The sequence below is a fragment of the Oncorhynchus keta genome, chromosome 18, assembly GCF_023373465.1.
Source record: "Oncorhynchus keta strain PuntledgeMale-10-30-2019 chromosome 18, Oket_V2, whole genome shotgun sequence".
In the NCBI taxonomy this organism is placed as follows: Eukaryota; Metazoa; Chordata; class Actinopteri; order Salmoniformes; family Salmonidae; genus Oncorhynchus; species Oncorhynchus keta.
Window position 1 is genome coordinate 7,011,024 of NC_068438.1, and position 20,000 is coordinate 7,031,023.

General features: G+C 53.9%; 1 protein-coding gene across 8 annotated transcripts in view; it reads right to left on the reverse strand.

The window, feature by feature from the left end:
- Positions 1 to 20,000, reverse strand: part of LOC118396818 (cell adhesion molecule DSCAML1-like) — a 147,949-nt gene that overhangs the window by 48,675 nt on the left and 79,274 nt on the right. The gene's annotated exons all lie outside the window — the stretch shown is intronic.

Here is a 20,000-nt window from a genome sequence, read left to right on the forward strand (position 1 = left end):
GATAATTATAATGATGGTAATGATAAACGATGAGTGCTAACAATTAACAGGCCCACTACAGTAACAAATGAATGAGGACAATAACGAAATAGTGAGACAGATACAGGTAGTAATGTTATTGCTCTGGTCTCTCATATTATTTTCTCTCTCTCTCTCTCTCTCTCTCTCTCTCTCTCTCTCTCTCTCTCTCTCTCTCTCTCTCTCTCTCTCTCTCTCTCTCTCTCTCTCTCTCTCTCTCTCTCTCTCTCTCTCTCTCTCTCTCTCTCTCTCTCTCTCTCAACTGTTTTATTGGCATGAAATATGATTTGTAGATATTGCCAAAAGCAGTACGGTGGTACAGCCATTCGGTAAATAAGTACAAGGAGGTGAATGAAATCAGTAGTAATAACAATAGCACTTATAATCATGTATACAGGTACAACTCTACTTCTGTTGTACTGTGCAATCTTCGGTCGATGCATTTACGACTATGAAAAGAAAGAGAAAGAATGGGTAATAAATAAACAACTAAATGTACTTTATGTTCAGCTATATGGAATGTAAATACTTCAGCGAATTAATGGTCATGGGATGTCCCTCAGGCTATGGCAATCATATACATATCTGGCAGTATATACAGTATATTAACGGTTTCTCCCTCACCCAGAATAACTCCCAGCAAATGTTAGGAATTGATTGAGATATTTTCTTGAAAAAATATTCTCTTATTTGGGAGTATTTCTCACAGTAGAGGAAAAAGTGGATCTCTATCTCTACCTCCCATGTGGTGCCGTGACCACATAGACAATCCTCTCTGGGTCTTTTTGTATTCCTCAGTTGGTGGTTGCTGAACCTGTATTTGGTCAGGATCTGTCTCTGTTTTGTATCTCTGACAGGGTAGAGATTATCCCTCCCGCCCTCGTCCCTCGCTCTCTCCCTCCCCCCATCTCCCTTTTTCTAGGGGCATTTGGTACTGACACACCTGTCATTAGGAAGACTGGCTGGGCCTGGATAGAGAGTCAGTGGAGGAGAGAAAGGGCTGACCCCACAGGAAGGAGGGCAGATGGAGATTGATGGAGGGAGAGCGAGAGGGAGAGGGATGGGGATGGGGGGGCCGCAGGCATATGCATCACACATGTGCACAAACGATTCACTTCTCTCCTCGCATGCAAGCCTTTCCTTTTGGGAGCGCAGATCAATTCTTGTCTAGTCTGTCTCTGCCTCTAGGAGTTTGTGTGCCTGTGTGTGTCTCTGCGTGTGCATGTATGTGTGTGTGCATAGCATCTACCCCACTATGGAGAAAGCTAAAAATCCCCCTCTGCCCCACATCATCCCTCACTCCGTCTCTCCTTCCTTCCCTCTCCTCCCTCCTATTTCAGAAGGACCTGTAAGTAATGGAGTGTGTTTGGTTGCTCAGCCTGGGGCAGGATGTTAAGTCGAGAGCAGAATAAAGCTGCTGTTGAATTTGTGTGTGTGTGTGTGTGTGTGTGCGTGCGTGCGTAGGCCCAAACTTCCACGCTCAAGGGTCACAAACCACACGCGCACACACACACACAGACTTTGAGCCCCAAGCATTTCTGCGTCTCCGTACGTTTCGAATGTGTACGCAAACCCCATCATCTCTGAGACATGGTTGCAAGAGGGGAGGGAGGAGGGGAGACAAGGCATGGCTAAAAATAACCTCATCTATATGGCTGCCATTTTCAACAAATCCTCTCCAAGTAACATACGGGGAAGAAAAGAGAGAGAGAGAGAAAAAGAAGCATAACAACAGCAGAAGAAAGAAAAGCATATGTTAACACAGGGCTGGGGTCTGGGGGACGGGGGAGTAACAACAGATCAACAAACAACAAGACCCACAACAGGAAATACGTAACGAGACACAGAGGAAGAGAAACCGATTCGAGACGCATGTAGACTGGTAGACCATGAAACAAATAGACGAAGGGACAGCTAAAGGTTACGTTGAGAGAGAGAGAGAGAGAGAGAGAGAGAGAGAGACAGAGAGAGAGAGAGAGAGAGACAGAGAGAGAGAGAGAGAGAGAGAGAGAGAGAGAGAGAGAGAGAGAGAGAGAGAGAGAGAGAGAGAGAGAGAGAGAGAGAGAGAGAGAGAGAGAGAGAGAGAGAGAGAGAGAGAGAGAGAAACTGGTTAGGCAGGAGGGGAGGGTTTTGTTCTTAGATCACATGCAAATGACTCTGCTGCCGTCGCCGCAATGCTAACTAGGAGTGTTTCAAACTGTTGGACCCATTACTTATTAATGCCTTGCCCTCCCCCCCTCTCGCTCCCCCCTTTCGCCAGTCTACGTCTATCTCTCTCTCGCTGGTTGTTGCTAGGGCGCCTGTGCGCTCACGTGACGACGGCTGGGTAAGGGGCACTGCAGTGGCACATAGTGACTTGCGTGTGTGTGCGTGCGTGCGTGCGTGCGTGCGTGCGTGCGTGCGTGCGTGTGTGTGTGTGTGTGTGTGTGTGTGTGTGTGTGTGTGTGTGTGTGTGTGTGTGTGTGTGTGTGTGTGTGTGTGTGTGTGTGTGTGTGTGTGTGTGTGTGTGTGTGTGTGTGTGTCTGTGTGTGTTTGAGGAAGGCCCCTTTGTTAACGGATGAACAGAATCTGCATTTTAGGTGGTGTTAAACGAGTGAAGGAAGAATGAACAGAGAATGAGACCGAGAGGAAGAGAGAGAGAGAGTTCTGGGATCGGCACAGAGTTCCCGGGCTGGGCCATGGACTAGCTATCACATAGATAATCATCAGCTAGCTCGGAGACGATGAATCTCTTTCCTCAACCCTGTCCCCGCACCCCACAGCACACACTGACTGGAACCTCAAACAGCATTAACTCTGAGGCTCACACCAAAGGCATCCTCGCACGAGCTTTCACACAAACCATCAGACTCCCAACAGAGTGGGTGAGGGATCAGCATTACCAACGGCACAGTGACATTGCTTGCATACACTCAACATAGAATCCACACTCAACATAGAATCCACACTCAACATAGAATCCACACTCAACATAGAATCCACACTCAACATAGAATCCACACTCAACATAGAATCCACACTCAACATAGAATCCACACTCAACATAGAATCCACACTCAACATAGAATCCACACTCAACATAGAATCCACACTCAACATAGAATCCACACTCAACATAGAATCAACACTCAACATAGAATCCACACTCAACATAGAATCCACACTCAACATAGAATCCAACATTCCTAGGTAGAGAGTTAGCCCAACTGTTCCCCTATAGGCTACTGTGTCGAACGGCTAGTAGAACACACTTGTCCTGTATGTCTCTGTCTCTGTCTCTCTGTCAATTCCATTTCAATTGAAGGTCTTTATTGGCACGGGGAAACACATGCTTACATTGCCAAAGCAAGTGAAGTAGATAATAAAAACCAAAGTGAACTCCGCAGTACAAACGAACCGCAGGCATCACACTCAAATCATTTCAAATGTCATTATTACGTGCAAATAGTTCAAGTACAAAAGGGAAAGTAAATAAACATAAATACATGTTGTTATTTACAGTGGTGTTTGTTCTTCACTGGTCGACCTCTTCGTGTGGCAACAGGTCACACATCTTGCTGCTGTGACGGCACACTGAGGTGTTTCACCCAATGGATATGGTTAGTTGCCTTGTACCGCTGTGTCACTCGGGAGACCCGAATAGTCAAAGCTTTCCTTAAGTTTGGGTCAGTCACAGTGGTCAGGTATTCTGCCACTGTGTACTCTCTGTTTACTGCTAAATAACATTCTAGTTTGTTCAGTTTTCTTGTTAGTTATTTCCAATGTGTTAAGTAACTATCTTTTTTTGTTTTCTCATGATTTGGTTGGGTCTAATTGTGTTGCTGTCCTGGGGCTCTGTGGGGTCTGTTTGTGTTTGTGAACAGAGCCCTCATGACCAGCTTGCTCAGGGGGCTCTTATCCAGGTTCATCTCTCTGTTGGTGATGGCTTTGTTATGAGGTTTGGGAATCACTTACTTTTCAGAGGTTGTAGAGTTTAACTGCTATTTTCTGGATTTGGATAATTAGCGGGTATCGGAGTAATTCTGCTCAGCAAGTGTTATGTGGTGTTTTACATCGAATACAGCAGATATTTTTGCAGAATTCTGGATGCATAGCCTCAATTTGGTGTTTGTCCCATTTAGTAAATTCTTGGTTGGTGAGCCTCACAAACATAAAAGGAAATGGGTTCTATAATTGAATTAAGTATTTATGTCCAGACCCTAATTGGTATGTTGAATTTTATGTTCCTTTTGATGGCATAGAAGGCCCTTCTTGACTTGCCTTTCAGCTTGTTCGCAGCTTTGTGGAAGTTGCTTGTGGCGCTGATGTTTAGGCAAAGTTATTTATAGTTTTTGTGGTCCTGACAACTGGACCTTTTTTGGAACAACGTTATTTTTGGTCTTACTAAGATTTACTGTCAGGGCCCAGGTCTGGCAGAATCTGTGCAGAAGATCTAGGTGCCGCTGTAAGCCCTCCTTGTTTGGGGAGAGAAGCACCAGATCATCAGCAAACAGTAGACATTTGACTTCAGATTCTAGTAGGGTGAGGTCGGGTGCTGCAGACTGTTCTAGTTCCGTCGCCAATTCATTGATACATATGTTGAAGAGGGTGGGGGCTTAAGCTGCATCCCTGTCTCACCCCACGGCCCTGTGGAAAGAAATGTGTGCTTTTTGCCAATTTTAACCGCACACTTGTTGTTTGTGTACATGGATTTTCTCCCAACACCCCTTTCCATCAATTTGTATAGCAGAGCCTCATGCCAAATTGAGTCGAAAGCTTTTTTGAAATCAACAAACCATGAGAAGACTTTTGCCTTTGTTTAGTTTGTTTGTCAATTAGGATTCCAAATATTGGGGAAAATGACAGAGCCAAGGATGATGTTAAAGAGTTTAAGTATAGCCAATTTGAATTTCTGGTCTGTATATTTTATAATTTCATTGAGGATACATCAACTCCCTAGGGCTTTTTGGTTTGAAGGGTTTGTGTTTTCTTCTGTAGTTCAGTGGGTTCTAGTAGTCTTTAATAGTTGATTCTAAGATTTTGTATTTGAGCATGTATTTGTTTTAGCTGTTTGTTCTTAGTTATAGGGACAAAAAGATTGGAAGGTTTATCCACACATCTCCGTTTTGGATAAATAACTCTTCATGTTGTTGTTTTTTTTTGTTTTTCCCAGAAGTTCTGTGAGTGTTTGAGGAAGATGAGTAGAGACTGGTGTGTGTCCATCAAAAACATCCCTTCTTCATTCTTCGATTCTATGGTTAAAACCACTCATCCTAATTTTCACCTTTCACAGTCATCCTTCTATCTTTCTGCTCTTTCATCATCCCAGTCTACTCTTCTCTGCTGTCTTTCCCTGTACTCCATATCCTGTCCCCCTCTTTCTCCATATCCTGTCCCCCTCTTTCTCCATATCCTGCCCCCCTCTGTCTCCATATCATCACAATGTTCTTTTCACAATTCAAATCTTCTGTTTTGGAATTCTACTACTAGTGCATATCTCTCTCTCTCTCTCTCTCTCTCTCTCTCTCTCTCTCTCTCTCTCTCTCTCTCTCTCTCCGTCTCTCTGTCTCTCTCTGTCTCTCTTTCACCCACTGTGCCCCCCTCTGCCCCTCTTACTGGGTGTCTCTTTCTTGTTGACAACCCCCCTCCCCCGTCTCCCTCCCTCTCTCTTGATCCAGTCATCCGGTATAAGTTGTCCCACATTCTGCAGTGGCAATATAAGCGTGTGAGTCTGCGTATGTGTGAGTGGGTGAGCTTTTCTATGCGTGTTTATGTGCTTGTACTCACATTTAGTACACTGTTGAATAAGCCTGTGTAAAACAACCACCTCCAAGACACCATCCCCTGCTACAGTTGTTGTAATGCATAACCACTTTCAGTAACAGACTGTGGGGTCATTTGCATATGAAAAGTGTGTGTGTGTGCTTGTGTGTGTGATTGTGAAGTGTGTGTGCTTGTGTGTGTGTTTGTGAAAAGCGTGTGTGATTGTGAAGTGTGTGTGTGCTTGTGTGTGTGTTTGTGAAGTGTGTGTGTGTGCTATTAAAGGTCCATCCACCAGCGCAGTGCTGGGCTGTTTCCGTACATCCTCTATTCTCACACACACACACACACACACACACACACACACACACACACACACACACACACACACACACACACACACACACACACACACACACACACACACACACACACACACACACACACACACACACACACACACACATAGACCCACATACATAGACCCCCCCACACACACACGCACACACGCTCGCTCGCACACACACCCATCCACCCACCAATGAACAGATACATGGAGAAACCCCAACAGCACAGTAGCAACACAGCTGTGGTGTATGTGGTGTAATATTGGATAACCAGTCCTTGTGTGTACGGTGTGGGGTAAAGCAGCGATGAAATAGTAATGTGGCATATGGCCCAGTGTTTCCCAGCCCAGCCTAGTGACACAGTCACTACACCATGGTAGGGGAAGGCCAACCAGTAGCAGCTCTAGCTATTATAGCTCTGAGCTGCAACAAGGTCTCACAGTCTCACGTCAGAATTAGACGTTCATCCATGTTTCTCAAACGTCACATTTAGAAGTTGTTCCAAACGTCAAATGTGTACGTGTTTACGGTTAAGTTTGGGAATGAACTCTAAATGACTGAGGTAAGGGTTAAGGTTTGGGATAGGCTTAAAACAAACATCTGAAAAATATTCTACCACTGGATTTGAACATGCCACCTTTGGCACCAGAAGCAGATGCTTACACTCATCCGCCCTGTCCATCCACAATGAAGCAAAACGGAAATCTACTTGAAGGTAAGAGAGCTTACTGTTGCCGGTTTCCACATCATCTCACCACGTCCTCAGACATGGAATAGACGTCTAATACTGACTTGTATTACAGGTGACCTGGCTGCTCAACACACTGACAAGATGGAGGGAGAGGAGAGGGAATGAGGGCACAGAGGGAAAACAAAGAGGGTGAGTGGGAGAGAGAGAGAGAGAGAGAGATAGAGAGAGAGAGAGAGAGAGAGAGAGAGAGAGAGAGAGAGAGAGAGAGAGAGAGAGAGAGAGAGAGAGAGAGAGAGAGAAAGGAGAGCTAGCTAATTTATTTGATAATTACCACAGGCCCATTACAGCTGATTTGGAGTAGGCACTGGGAAGAACCACTAAAAGCTATTTCATTTGAGCTCCCCAGCAACCCAAACCACCTCCCTACGTTTCCAACAAACACACGCACACGCACACACACACACACACACACACACACACACACACACACACACACACACACACACACACACACACACACACACACACACACACACACACACACACACACACTCGTACCCTCTCCCCTCCCACACACGACTACGAGACAGCAGATATATTCATGCATGTTTAGAAATTAATGCATACACAATAATTTGCATGCACACACAGTCATACACGCAACACACACACACCGCACACATTACTTGCCCTGCTGAGTCGATTTAGGTCCAACATGTAATTAACTCCCCCATTCTGCCTGCACCAACATCCTGGAGCATGAGGGCGTGTGTGTGTGTGTGTGTGTGTGTGTGTGTGTGTGTGTGTGTGTGTGTGTGTGTGTGTGTGTGTGTGTGTGTGTGTGTGTGTGTGTGTGTGTGTGTGTGTGTGTGTGTGTGTGATGAGAGAAGGGGTGAGGGGTAATAAAGATTGGATTGTAATAAAACGTCCCTATCCTCCTAAATCTCTCCCCTCCTCCCCTCTTCTCCTCTCTCCCCTCCTCCTTTCATCCTACCCTCTCTTGCCTACCAGCTCTCACAGTCTCGTGTCAAAATGAGACGTTCATCCCATGTTTCTCAAACATCACATTTCTATAAGTTGTTCCAAGCGTCCAATTGCAAAGTGTTTAAAGTGAGGTGTGTGTGTTAACTACAAATTGTTCAAGTAAGGCTTAAGGTTTGGGTCAAAAATACCAAAAACAACTCACTGTCACCGGATTCAAACTTGCAACCTTTGGAATCAGAGGCAGATGCTTATGAAACCAAATTGAAGGCAACAGCGCTCATTGTTGCCCCTAGTGGCTGGATTCCACATCATCTCCTGACGTCCTCAGACACGGATGGATGTCGAATACTGACTTGTGCCACGGGTGACCTGGCTGCTCTCCCATACCTGCTATATTAACAGCGCCAGTACAATGGCACATTAATGGAAATGAGTAAAGCCTTAGTGTGATTACCAGAGTGTGGAATCAATACAGCTCTCTCACTCCCTGTCCCTCCTCCCTAACTCTCCTCCACCCATAACTCTCCTCCCTCCCCTCTTCTGTCATCGCCATGTTCTCTTCTTGTCTATTGGCTGAGAAGAATTAAGCACGTGTCTGACAATGCGAAATCTACACCTTCCTGACAATAGCCTCTACAGTATCTCTGTGAGTATGTGTCAAGGCTCTCTCTCTCTCTCTGCTCCCCCTCTCTCTGCTCCCCCCTCTCTCTCTCTGCTCCCTCTCTCTCTCTCTCTGCTCCCTCTCTCTGCTCCCTCTCTCTCTGCTCCCTCTCTCTCTCTGCTCCCTCTCTCTCTCTGCTCCCCCTCTCTCTCTGCTCCCCCTCTCTCTCTGCTCCCCCTCTCTCTGCTCCCTCTCTCTCTGCTCCCTTTCTCTCTGCTCCCCCTATCTCTCTGCTCCCCCCTCTCTCGGCTTCCTCTCTCTCTCTGCTCCCTCTCTCTCTCTGCTCCCTCACTCTCTCTGCTCCCTCTCTCTCCCTGCTCCCTCACTCTCTCTGCTCCCTCTCTCTCCCGGCTTCCTCTCTCTCTCTGCTCCCTCTCTCTCCCTTCTCCCTCCCTCTCCCGGCTCCCTCTCTCTCTCTGCTCCCTCTCTCTCCCTGCTCCCCCTCTCTCTGCTCCCTCTCTCTCTGCTCCCTCTCTCTCCCTCTGCTCCCTCGCTCTCTGCTCCCTCTCTCTCTCGGCTCCCTCTCTCTCTCTGCTCCCTCACTCTCTCTGCTCCCTCACTCTCCCTGCTCCCTCACTCTCTCTGCTCCCTCTCTCTCCCTGCTCCCTCTCTCTCTCTGCTCCTCTCTCTCCCGGCTCCTCTCTCTCCCGGCTCCCTCTCTCTGCTCCCTCTCTCTCTCTGCTCCCTCTCTCTCTCTGCTCCCTCTCTCTCCCTGCCCCCTCTCTCTCTGCTCCCTCTCTCTCCCTGCTCCCTCTCTCTCTGCTCCCTCTCTTTCTGCTCCCCCTCTCTCACTGCCCCCTCTCTCTCTGCTCCCTCTCTCTCCTGCCCCCTCTCTCTCTGCTCCCTCTCTCTCCCTGCCCCCTCGCTCTCCCTGCTCCCCCTCTCTCTCTCTGCTCCCTCTCTCTCGTTCTTGGCTCCCTCTCTCTCTCTCTCTCTGCTCCATCTCTCTCTCTCTCTCTCGGCTCCCTCTCTCTCCCTGTCCCCTCTCTCTCTCTGCTCCCTCTCTCTCGGCTCCCTCTCTCTCTCTGCTCCCTCTCTCTCTTGACTCCCTCCCTCTCTCTCTGCTCCCTCTCTCTCCCGGCTCCCTCTCTCTCTGCTCCCTCTCTCTCTCGTCTCCCTCTCTCTCCTGCCTCTCTCTCTCTGCTCCCTCTCTCTCTCCCTGCCCCCTCTATCTCTGCTCCCTCTCTCTCCTGCCCCCTCTCTCTCCCTGCCCTCTCTCTCTCTCTCTCTCCCTCTCGCTCTGCTCCCCTCTCTCTCTGCTCCCTCTCTCTCCAGGCTCCCTCTCACTCTCTGCTCCCTCTCTCTCCCGGCTCCCTCTCTCTCCCTGCTTCCTCTCACTCCCGGCTCCCTCTCTCTCTCTGCTCCTCTCTCTTTCTGCTCCCTCACTCTCTCTGCTCCCTCTCTCCCTGCTCCCTCACTCTCTCTGCTCCCTCTCTCTCCCGGCTTCCTCTCTCTCTCTCTGCTCCCTCTCTCTCCCTTCTCCCTCCCTCTCCCCGGCTCCCTCTCTCTCTCTGCTCCCTCTTTCTCTCTGCTCCCCCTCTCTCTGCTCCCCCTCTCTCTGCTCCCCCTCTCTCTGCTCCCTCTCTCTCTCTCTGCTCCTCTCTCTCCCTCTGCTCCCTCGCTCTCTGCTCCCTCTCTCTCTCTGCTCCCTCACTCTCTCTGCTCCCTCAGTCTCCCTGCTCCCTCACTCTCTCTGCTCCCTCTCTCTCCCTGCTCCCTCTCTCTCTCTGCTCACTCTCTCTCCCTTCTCCCTCCCGGCTCCCTCTCTCTCTCTCTCTGCTCCCTCTCTCTCCCTTCTCCCTCTCTCTCTCTGCTCCCTCTCTCTCCCTGCCCCCTCTCTCTCTGCTCCCTCTCTCTCTCTGCCCCCTCTCTCTCTGCTCCCCCTCTCTCCCTGCCCCCTCTCTCTCCCTGCTCCCTCTCTCTCTGCTCCCTCTCTCTCTCTGCTCCCTCTCCCTCTCTGCTCCCCCTCTCTCTCTGCTCCCCCTCTCTCTCTCTTGGCTCCCTCTCTCTCTCTCTCTGCTCCCTCTCTCTCTCTCTCGCCTCCCTCTCTCTCCCTGTCCCCTCTCTCCCTCTGCTCCCCCTCTCTCGGCTCCCTCTCTCTCTCTGCTCCCTCTCTCTCTTGGCTCCCTCTCTCTCCCTGCTCCCTCTCTCTCTCTGCTCCCTCTCTCTCCCGGCTCCCTCTCTCTCTCTGCTCCCTCTCTCTCGGCTCCCTCTCTCTCCCTGCCCTCTCTCTCTCTGCTCCCTCTCTCTCCTGCCCCCTCTCTCTCTCTGCTCCCCCTCTCTCTGCTCCCTCTCTCTCCCTCTGCTCCCTCGCTCTCTCTGCTCCCTCTCTCTCTCCCTTCTCCCTCTCTCTCCCAGCTCCCTCTCTCTCTCTCTCTCTGCTCACTCTCTCTCCCTTCTCCCTCTCTGCTCCCTCTCTCTCCCTGCCCCCTCTCTCTCTGCTCCCTCTCTCTCCCTGCCCTCTCTCTCTCTGCTCCCTCTCTCTCTGCTCCCTCTCTCTCCCTGCCCCCTCTCTCTCCCTGCTCCCTCTCTCTCTGCTCCCTCTCTCTCTGCTCCCCCTCTCTCTCTGCTCCCTCTCTCTCTCTCTTGGCTCCCTCTCTCTCTCTGCTCCCTCTCTCTCTCTCTCGGCTCCCTCTCTCTCCCTGTCCCCTCTCTCTCACTGCTCCCTCTCTCTCGGCTCCCTCTCTCTCTCTGCTCCCTCTCTCTCTTGGCTCCCTCTCTCTCCCTGCTCCCTGTCTCTCTCTGCTCCCTCTCTCTCCCGGCTCCCTCTCTCTCTGCTCCCTCTCTCTCTCGGCTCCCTCTCTCTCCCTGCCCTCTCTCTCTCTGCTCCCTCTCTCTCTCCCTGCCCCCTCTATCTCTGCTCCCTCTCTCTCCTGCCCCCTCTCTCTCCCTGCCCTCGCTCTCTCTGCTCCCTCTCGCTCTGCTCCCTCTCTCTGCTCCCTCTCTCTCCAGGCTCCCTCTCTCTCTCTGCTCCCTCTCTCTCCCGGCTCCCTCTCTCTCCCTGCTCCCTCTCACTCCCGGCTCCCTCTCTCTCTCTGCTCCCTCTCTCTCTCTGCTCCCTCACTCTCTCTGCTCCCTCACTCTCTCTGCTCCCTCTCTCTCCCTGCTCCCTCACTCTCTCTGCTCCCTCTCTCTCCCGGCTTCCTCTCTCTCTCTGCTCCCTCTCTCTCCCTTCTCCCTCCCTCTCCCGGCTCCCTCTCTCTCCCGGCTCCCTCTCTCTCTCTGCTCCCTCTCTCTCTCTGCTCCCTCTCTCCCTCTGCTCCCTCGCTCTCTGCTCCCTCTCTCTCTCGGCTCCCTCTCTCTCTCTGCTCCCTCACTCTCTCTGCTCCCTCAGTCTCCCTGCTCCCTCACTCTCTCTGCTCCCTCTCTCTCTCTGCTCCCTCTCTCTCTCTGCTCCCTCTCTCTCCCTTCTCCCTCCCTCTCCCTCTCTCTCTCTCCCTGCCCCCTCTCTCTCCCTGCTCCCTCTCTCTCTGCTCCTCTCTCTCTCTGCTCCCCCTCTCTCTCTGCTCCTCTCTCTCTCTCTTGGCTCCCTCTCTCTCTCTCTCTCTGCTCCCTCTCTCTCTCTCAGCTCCCTCTCTCTCCCTGTCCCTCTCTCTCTCTGCTCCCTCTCTCTCTCGGCTCCCTCTCTCTCTCTGCTCCCTCTCTCTCTTGGCTCCCTCTCTCCCTGCTCCCTGTCTCTCTCTGCTCCCTCTCTCTCCCGGCTCCCTCTCTCTCTGCTCCCTCTCTCTCTCGTCTCCCTCTCTCTCCCTGCCCTCTCTCTCTCTGCTCCCTCTCTCTCTCCCTGCCCCCTCTATCTCTGCTCCCTCTCTCTCCTGCCCCCTCTCTCTCCCTGCCCTCGCTCTCTCTGCTCCCTCTCGCTCTGCTCCCTCTCTCTCTGCTCCCTCTCTCTCCAGGCTCCCTCTCTCTCTCTGCTCCCTCTCTCTCCCGGCTCCCTCTCTCTCCCTGCTTCCTCTCACTCCCGGCTCCCTCTCTCTCTCTGCTCCCTCTCTCTCTCTGCTCCCTCACTCTCTCTGCTCCCTCACTCTCTCTGCTCCCTCTCTCTCCCTGCTCCCTCACTCTCTCTGCTCCCTCTCTCTCCCGGCTTCCTCTCTCTCTCTGCTCCCTCTCTCTCTTCTCCCTCCCTCTCCCGGCTCCCTCTCTCCCGGCTCCCTCTCTCTGCTCTGCCCTCTCTCTCTCTGCTCCCTCTCTCTCCCTCTGCTCCCTCTCTCTCTCGGCTCCTCTCTCTCTCTGCTCCCTCACTCTCTCTGCTCCCTCAGTCTCCCTGCTCCCTCACTCTCTCTGCTCCCTCTCTCTCTCTGCTCCTCTCTCTCTCTGCTCCCTCTCTCTCCCTTCTCCCTCCCGGCTCCCTCTCTCTCTCTCTCTGCTCCTCTCTCTCCTTCTCCCTCTCTGCTCCCTCTCTCTCTGCTCCCTCTCTCTCCCTGCCCCCTCTCTCTCTGCTCCCCTCTCTCCCTGTCCCCTCTCTCTCTGCTCCCTCTCTCTCCTTCCCCCTCTCTCTCCCTGCTCCCTCTCTCTCTGCTCCCTCTCTCTCTCTGCTCCCCTCTCTCTCTGCTCCCTCTCTCTCTCTCTCTTGGCTCCCTCTCTCTCTCTCTGCTCCCTCTCTCTCTCTCTCTCTCGGCTCTCTCTCTCTCTCTCTCTCTCGGCTCCCTCTCTCTCCCTGTCCCCTCTCTCTCTGCTCCCTCTCTCTCGGCTCCCTCTCTCTCTCTGCTCCCTCTCGCTCTGCTCCCTCTCTCTCTCTGCTCCCTCTCTCTCCAGGCTCCCTCTCTCTCTCTGCTCCCTCTCTCTCCCGGCTCCCTCTCTCTCCCTGCTTCCTCTCACTCCCGGCTCCCTCTCTCTCTCTGCTCCCTCTCTCTCTCTGCTCCCTCACTCTCTCTGCTCCCTCTCTCTCCCTGCTCCCTCACTCTCTCTGCTCCCTCTCTCTCCCGGCTTCCTCTCTCTCTCTGCTCCCTCTCTCTCCCTCTCCCGGCTCCCTCTCTCTCCCGGCTCCCTCTCTCTCTCTGCTCCCTCTCTCTCCCTCTGCTCCCTCGCTCTCTGCTCCCTCTCTCTCTCGGCTCCCTCTCTCTCTGCTCCTCACTCTCTCTGCTCCTCTCTCTGCTCCTCTCTCTCTCTGCTCCCTCTCTCTCTCTGCTCCCTCTCTCTCCCTTCTCCCTCTCTGCTCCCTCGCTCTCCCTGCCCCCTCTCTCTCTGCTCCCTCTCTCTCCCTGCCCCCTCTCTCTCTGCTCCCCCTCTCTCCCTGTCCCCTCTCTCTCTGCTCCCTCTCTCTCCCTGCTCCCTCTCTCTCCCTGCTCCCTCTCTCTCTCTCTGCTCCCCCTCTCGCTCTGCTCCCTCTCTCTCTCTCTTGGCTCCCCCTCTCTCTCTCTCTCTCTCTCGGCTCCCTCTCTCTCTCTCTCGGCTCCCTCTCTCTCCCTGTCCTCTCTCTCTCTGCTCCCTCTCTCTCGGCTCCCTCTCTCTCTCTCTGCTCCCTCTCTCTCTTGGCTCCCTCTCTCTCCCTGCTCCCTCTCTCTCTCTGCTCCCTCTCTCTCCCGGCTCCCCCTCTCTCTCTGCTCCCTCTCTCTCTCGGCTCCCTCTCTCTCCCTGCCCTCTCTCTCTCTGCTCCCTCTCTCTCTCCCTGCCCCCTCTATCTCTGCTCCCTCTCTCTCCTGCCCCCTCTCTCTCTCTGCTCCCTCTCGCTCTGCTCCCTCTCTCTCTCTGCTCCCTCTCTCTCCCGGCTCCCTCTCTCCCCCTGCTTCCTCTCACTCCCGGCTCCCTCTCTCTCCCTGCTCCCTCTCTCTCCCTGCTCCCTCTCTCTCTCTGCTCCCTCTCTCTCTCTCTGCTCCCTCTCTCTGATATTCTATTCAAATTCAAAGTAGTGTTTCTTTATTATCCCGGTAGAGTGCTATTGAAATGGGAGCAGTAGTAAAAAGAGAAACAGGGCTGATGTGTAACTCTATGACTCAATGGGAAACAAAATGTTTCAGCATCAGCGTTGAGAGATGGTTATATATATATAAATATGCCATTTAGCAGACGCTTTTATCCAAAGCGACTTACAGTCATGTGTGCATACATTCTATGTATGGGTGGTCCCGGAATCGAACCCACTACCCTGGCGTTACAAGCGCCATGCTCTACCAACTGAGCTACAGAAGGATTGATGGTTGATGTCGCTTTTTAAACAACGTGGCATGGACACTGACACTCATTTGCCCCTCTTCCTCTCTAACATTCAAACAGTCTTCCGGTCCATCTTGGCATCATTGAGTAAAAGGTTTGCAAGTGTAGGGACATCTGAAGGCTAAGGCACAGAGATACTCACACGGATGTTCTTTCCTTCACAATAAAATTGGCTTCTATCTGTCTATTCTAATCTCTTCACAAGTCTTCATTCTCCATCCCCACCCCTTGACCTTCTCCTCCCCATCTCCTCCTCCCCATCTCCTCCTCTCCATCTCTTCCACTCCATCCCTCCTCCCCATCTCCTCCTCCCCATCTCCTCCTCTCCATCTCTTCCTCTCCATCCCTCCTCCCCATCTCCTCCCCTCTCCATCTCCTCCTCTCCATCCCTCCTCCCCATCTCCTCCTCTCCATCTCCTCCTCTCCATCCCTCCTCCCCATCTTCCCCTCCTCATCTCCTCCTCTCCATCTCCTCCTCCCCATCTCCTCCTCTCCATCCCTCCTCCCCATCTCCTCCTCCCCATCTCCTCCTTTCCATCTCCTCCTCCCCACCTCCTCCCCTCTCCATCTCCTCCTCCCCATCTCCTCCTCTCCATCCCTAATCTCCTCCTCTCCATCTCCTCCTCTCCATCTCCTCCTCTCCATCTCCTCCTACCCATCTCCTCCTCCCCATCTCCTCCTCTCCATCCCTCCTCCCCATCTCCTCCTCCCCATCTCCTCCTCTCCATCCCTCCTCCCCATCTCCTCCTCTCCATCTCCATCTCCTCCTCTCCATCCCTCCTCCCCATCTCCTCCTCTCCATCCCTCCTCCCCATCTCCTCCTCTCCATCTCCTCCTCTCCATCCCTCCTCCCCATCTCCTCCTCCCCATTTCCTCCTCTCCATCCCTCATCTCCATCTCCTCCTCCCCATCTCCTCCTCCCCATCCCTCCTCCCCATCTCCTCCTCTCCATCTCCTCCTCTCCATCCCTCCTCCCCATCTCCTCCTCCCCATCCCTCCTCCCCATCTCCTCCTCCCCATCTCCTCCTCTCCATCTCCTCCTCTCCATCCCTCCTCCCCATCTCCTCCTCCCCATCTCCTCCTCTCCATCCCTTCTCCCCATCTCCTCCTCTCCATCCCTCCTCCCCATCTCCTCCTTCCCATCTCCTCCTCTCCATCCCTCCTCCCCATCTCCTCCTCCTCATCTCCTCCTCTCCATCTCCTCCTCCCCATCTCCTCCTCCCCCATCTCCTCCTCTCCATCCCTCCTCCCCATCTCCTCCTCCCCATCCCTCCTCCCCATCTCCTCCTCTCCATCCCTCCTCCCCATCTCCTCCTCCCCATCTCCTCCTCTCCATCCCTCCTCCCCATCTCCTCCTCCCCATTTCCTCCTCTCCATCCCTCCTCCCCATGTCCTCCTCTCCATCTCCTCCTCTCCATCTCCTCCTCTCCATCCCTCCTCCCCATCTCCTCCTCTCCATCTCCTCCTCTCCATCCCTCCTCCCCATCTCCTCCTCCCCATCTCCTCCTTTCCATCCCTCCTCCCCATCTCCTCCTCCCCATTTCCTCCTCTCCATCCCTCCTCCCCATCTCCTCCTCCCCATCTCCTCCTCTCAATCTCCTCCTCTCCATCCCTCCTCCCCATCTCCTCCTCTCCATCTCCTCCTCTCCATCCCTCCTCCCCATCTCCTCCTCCCCATCTCCTCCTCCCCATCTCCTCCTCCCCATCTCCTCCTCCCCATCCCTCCTCCCCATCTCCCCCTCCCCATCCCCCCCCCTCCATCCCTCCTCCCCATCTCCTCCTCCCCAACTCCTCCTCCTCATCTCCTCCTCCCCCTTTCCCCCTCTCCATCCCCCCTCCCCCTCTCCTCCTCTCCCACCCTCCTCCCCATCTCCTCCTCCCCATCTCCTCCTCTCCATCTCCTCCTCTCCATCCCTCCTCCCCATCTCCTCCTCCCCATCTCCTCCTCTCCATCCCTCCTCCCCATCTCCTCCTCCCCATTTCCTCCTCCCCATCTCCTCCTCCCCATCTCCTCCTCTCCATCCCTCCTCCCCATCTCCTCCTCCCCATTTCCTCCTCCCCATCTCCTCCTCTCCATCTCCTCCTCTCCATCCCTCCTCCCCATCTCCTCCTCCCCATCTCCTCCCTCCCCATTTCCTCCTCTCCATCCCTCCTCCCCATCTCCTCCTCCCCATCTCCATCCCTCCTCTCCATCCCTCCTCCCCATCTCCTCCTCCCCATTTCCTCCTCTCCATCCCTACTCCCCATCTCCTCCTCCCCATGTCCTCCTCTCCATCTCCTCCTCTCCATCTCCTCCTCTCCATCTCCTCCTCCCCATCTCCTCCTCTCCATCTCCTCCTCCCCATCTCCTCCTCCCCATCTCCTCCTCTCCATCCCTCCTCCCCATCTCCTCCTCCCCATCTCCATCCCTCCTCTCCATCCCTCCTCCCCATCTCCTCCTCCCCATCTCCTCCTCCCCATCTCCTCCTCTCCATCTCCTCCTCCCCATCTCCTCCTCTCCATCTCCTCCTCTCCATCCCTCCTCCCCATCTCCTCCTCTCCATCTCCTCCTCTCCATCCCTCCTCCCCATCTCCTCCTCCCCATCTCCTCCTCCCCATCTCCTCCTCCCCATCTCCTCCTCTCCATCTCCTCCTCCCCATCTCCTCCTCTCCATCTCCTCCTCTCCATCTCCTCCTCCCCATCTCCTCCTCTCCATCTCCTCCTCCTCATCTCCTCCTCCCCATCTCCTCCTCTCCATCTCCTCCTCTCCATCTCCTCCTCCCCATCTCCTCCTCCCCATCTCCTCCTCCCCATCTCCTCCTCTCCATCTCCTCCTCCTCATCTCCTCCTCCTCCTCTCCATCTCCTCCTCTCCATCTCCTCCTCCCCATCTCCTCCTCTCCATCCCTCCTCCCCATCTCCTCCTCCCCATCTCCTCCTCTCCATCCCTCCTCCCCATCTCCTCCTCTCCATCCCTCCTCCCCATCTCCTCCTCTCCATCCCTCCTCCCCATCTCCTCCTCCTCCCCATCTCCTCCTCTCCATCCCTCCTCCCCATCTCCTCCTCCCCATTTCCTCCTCTCCATCCCTCCTCCCCATCTCCTCCTCCCCATCTCCTCCTCTCCATCTCCTCCTCTCCATCTCCTCCTCTCCATCTCCTCCTCCCCATTTCCTCCTCTCCATCCCTCCTCCCCATCTCCTCCTCTCCATCCCTCCTAATTTCCTCCTCCCCATCTCCTCCTCCCCATCTCCTCCTCTCCATCTCCTCCTCTCCATCCCTCCTCCCCATCTCCTCCTCTCCATCTCCTCCTCCCCATCCCTCCTCCCCCTCTCCTCCTCCCCATCTCCTCCTCTCCATCTCCTCCTCTCCATCCCTCCTCCCCATCTCCTCCTCTCCATCTCCTCCTCCCCATCTCCTCCTCCCCATCTCCTCCTCTCCATCTCCTCCTCTCCATCTCCTCCTCTCCATCCCTCCTCCCCATCTCCTCCTCCCCATCTCCTCCTCTCCATCCCTCCTCCCCATCTCCTCCTCCCCATCTCCTCCTCTCCATCTCCTCCTCTCCATCTCCTCCTCCCCATCTCCTCCTCCCCATTTCCTCCTCTCCATCCCTCCTCCCCATCTCCTCCTCTCCATCCCTCCTAATTTCCTCCTCCCCATCTCCTCCTCTCCATCTCCTCCTCTCCATCCCTCCTCCCCATCTCCTCCTCCCCATCTCCTCCTCTCCATCTCCTCCTCTCCATCCCTCCTCCCCATCTCCTCCTCCCCATCTCCTCCTCTCCATCTCCTCCTCTCCATCCCTCCTCCCCATCTCCTCCTCTCCATCTCCTCCTCCCCATCTCCTCCTCTCCATCTCCTCCTCTCCATCTCCTCCTCCCCATCTCCTCCTCTCCATCCCTCATCTCCATCTCCTCCTCTCCATCTCCTCCTCCCCATCTCATCCTCTCCATCCCTCCTCCCCATCTCCTCCTCCTCCATCCCTCCTCCCCATCTCCTCCTCCCCATCTCCTCCTCTCCATCTCCTCCTCCCCATCTCCTCCTCCCCATCTCCTCCTCTCCATCCCTCCTCCCCATCTCCTCCTCTCGATCCCTCCTCCCCATCTCCTCCTCCCCATCTCCTCCTCTCCATCTCCTCCTCCCCATCTCCTCCTCCCCATCTCCTCCTCCCGATCCCTCCTCCCCATCTCCTCCTCTCCATCTCCTCCTCCCCATCTCCTCCTCTCGATCCCTCATCTCCATCTCCTCCTCTCCATCTCCTCCTCCCTATCTCCTCCTCCCCATCTCCTCCTCCCGATCCCTCCTCCCCATCTCCTCCTCCCCATCTCCTCCTCTCCATCTCCTCCTCCCCATCTCCTCCTCTCCATCTCCTCCTCTCCATCCCTCCTCCCCATCTCCTCCTCTCCATCTCCTCCTCTCCATCCCTCCTCCCCATCTCCTCCTCCCCATCTCCTCCTCCCCATCTCCTCCTCTCGATCCCTCCTCCCCATCTCCTCCTCTCCATCTCCTCCTCCCCACCTCCTCCTCTCCATCTCCTCCTCTCCATCTCCTCCTCTCCATCCCTCCTCTCCATCTCCTCCTCCCCATCTCCTCCTCTCCATCTCCTCCTCTCCATCCCTCCTCCCCATCTCCTCCTCTCCATCTCTCCTCCTCTCCATCTCTCCGTCCGTCTCTCTCATCTGATTGTGTCTCAGTGGGGTGCAGTGATCGGAGGGAGCGGAGGAGAAGAGAAGAAAAGGAAATGAGAAGAGTGGAGGAACAGAGAGGGTATGTAGAGGACTAACGCACTCTCATTAAAAAGCCATGCTTCACTGTCAAATGCTTCACTGTCAAATCTCTCTCTACCTCCTCTTCCCTCGCTCACTCTGTTCCCTTTCTCTGGCACCCACCAATCTCTTTCTCTACCTCCTTTCTCTACCTCCTCTCTCCATGCAGTCTCTCTCTCTCTCTCTCTCTCTCTCTCTCTCTCTCTCTCTCTCTCTCTCTCTCTCTCTCTCTCTCTCTCTCTCTCTCTCTCTCTCTCTCTCTCTCTCTGTGCTGCGAGAAGATGACACCGTAGTCTCACAAGGAGGATCTCACGCTCATGGCTCAAGAGAAAAAAGGACCGAAACAAATAGGGCCTAAAAGAAATTGAGAAAATGGCTTCATGCGAAAAAGGGAGGAATACAAGAGAGAAATAACATCATCATTCTCTCCCTTTCTTTTCATTTCTCTCTCATCCTCTCCCTTTCTCTCTCATCTTCTCCCTTTCTCTCTCATCCTCTCCCTTTCTCTCTCATCCTCCGCCTTTCTCTCTCATCCTCTCCTCTCATTCTCACCCTTTCTCTCTCATCCTCTCCCTTTCTCGCTCATCCTCTCCCTTTCTCTCTCATCCTCTCCCTTTCTCTCCCATCCTCTCCCTTTCTCTCCCATCCTCTCCCTTTCTCTCTCATCCTCT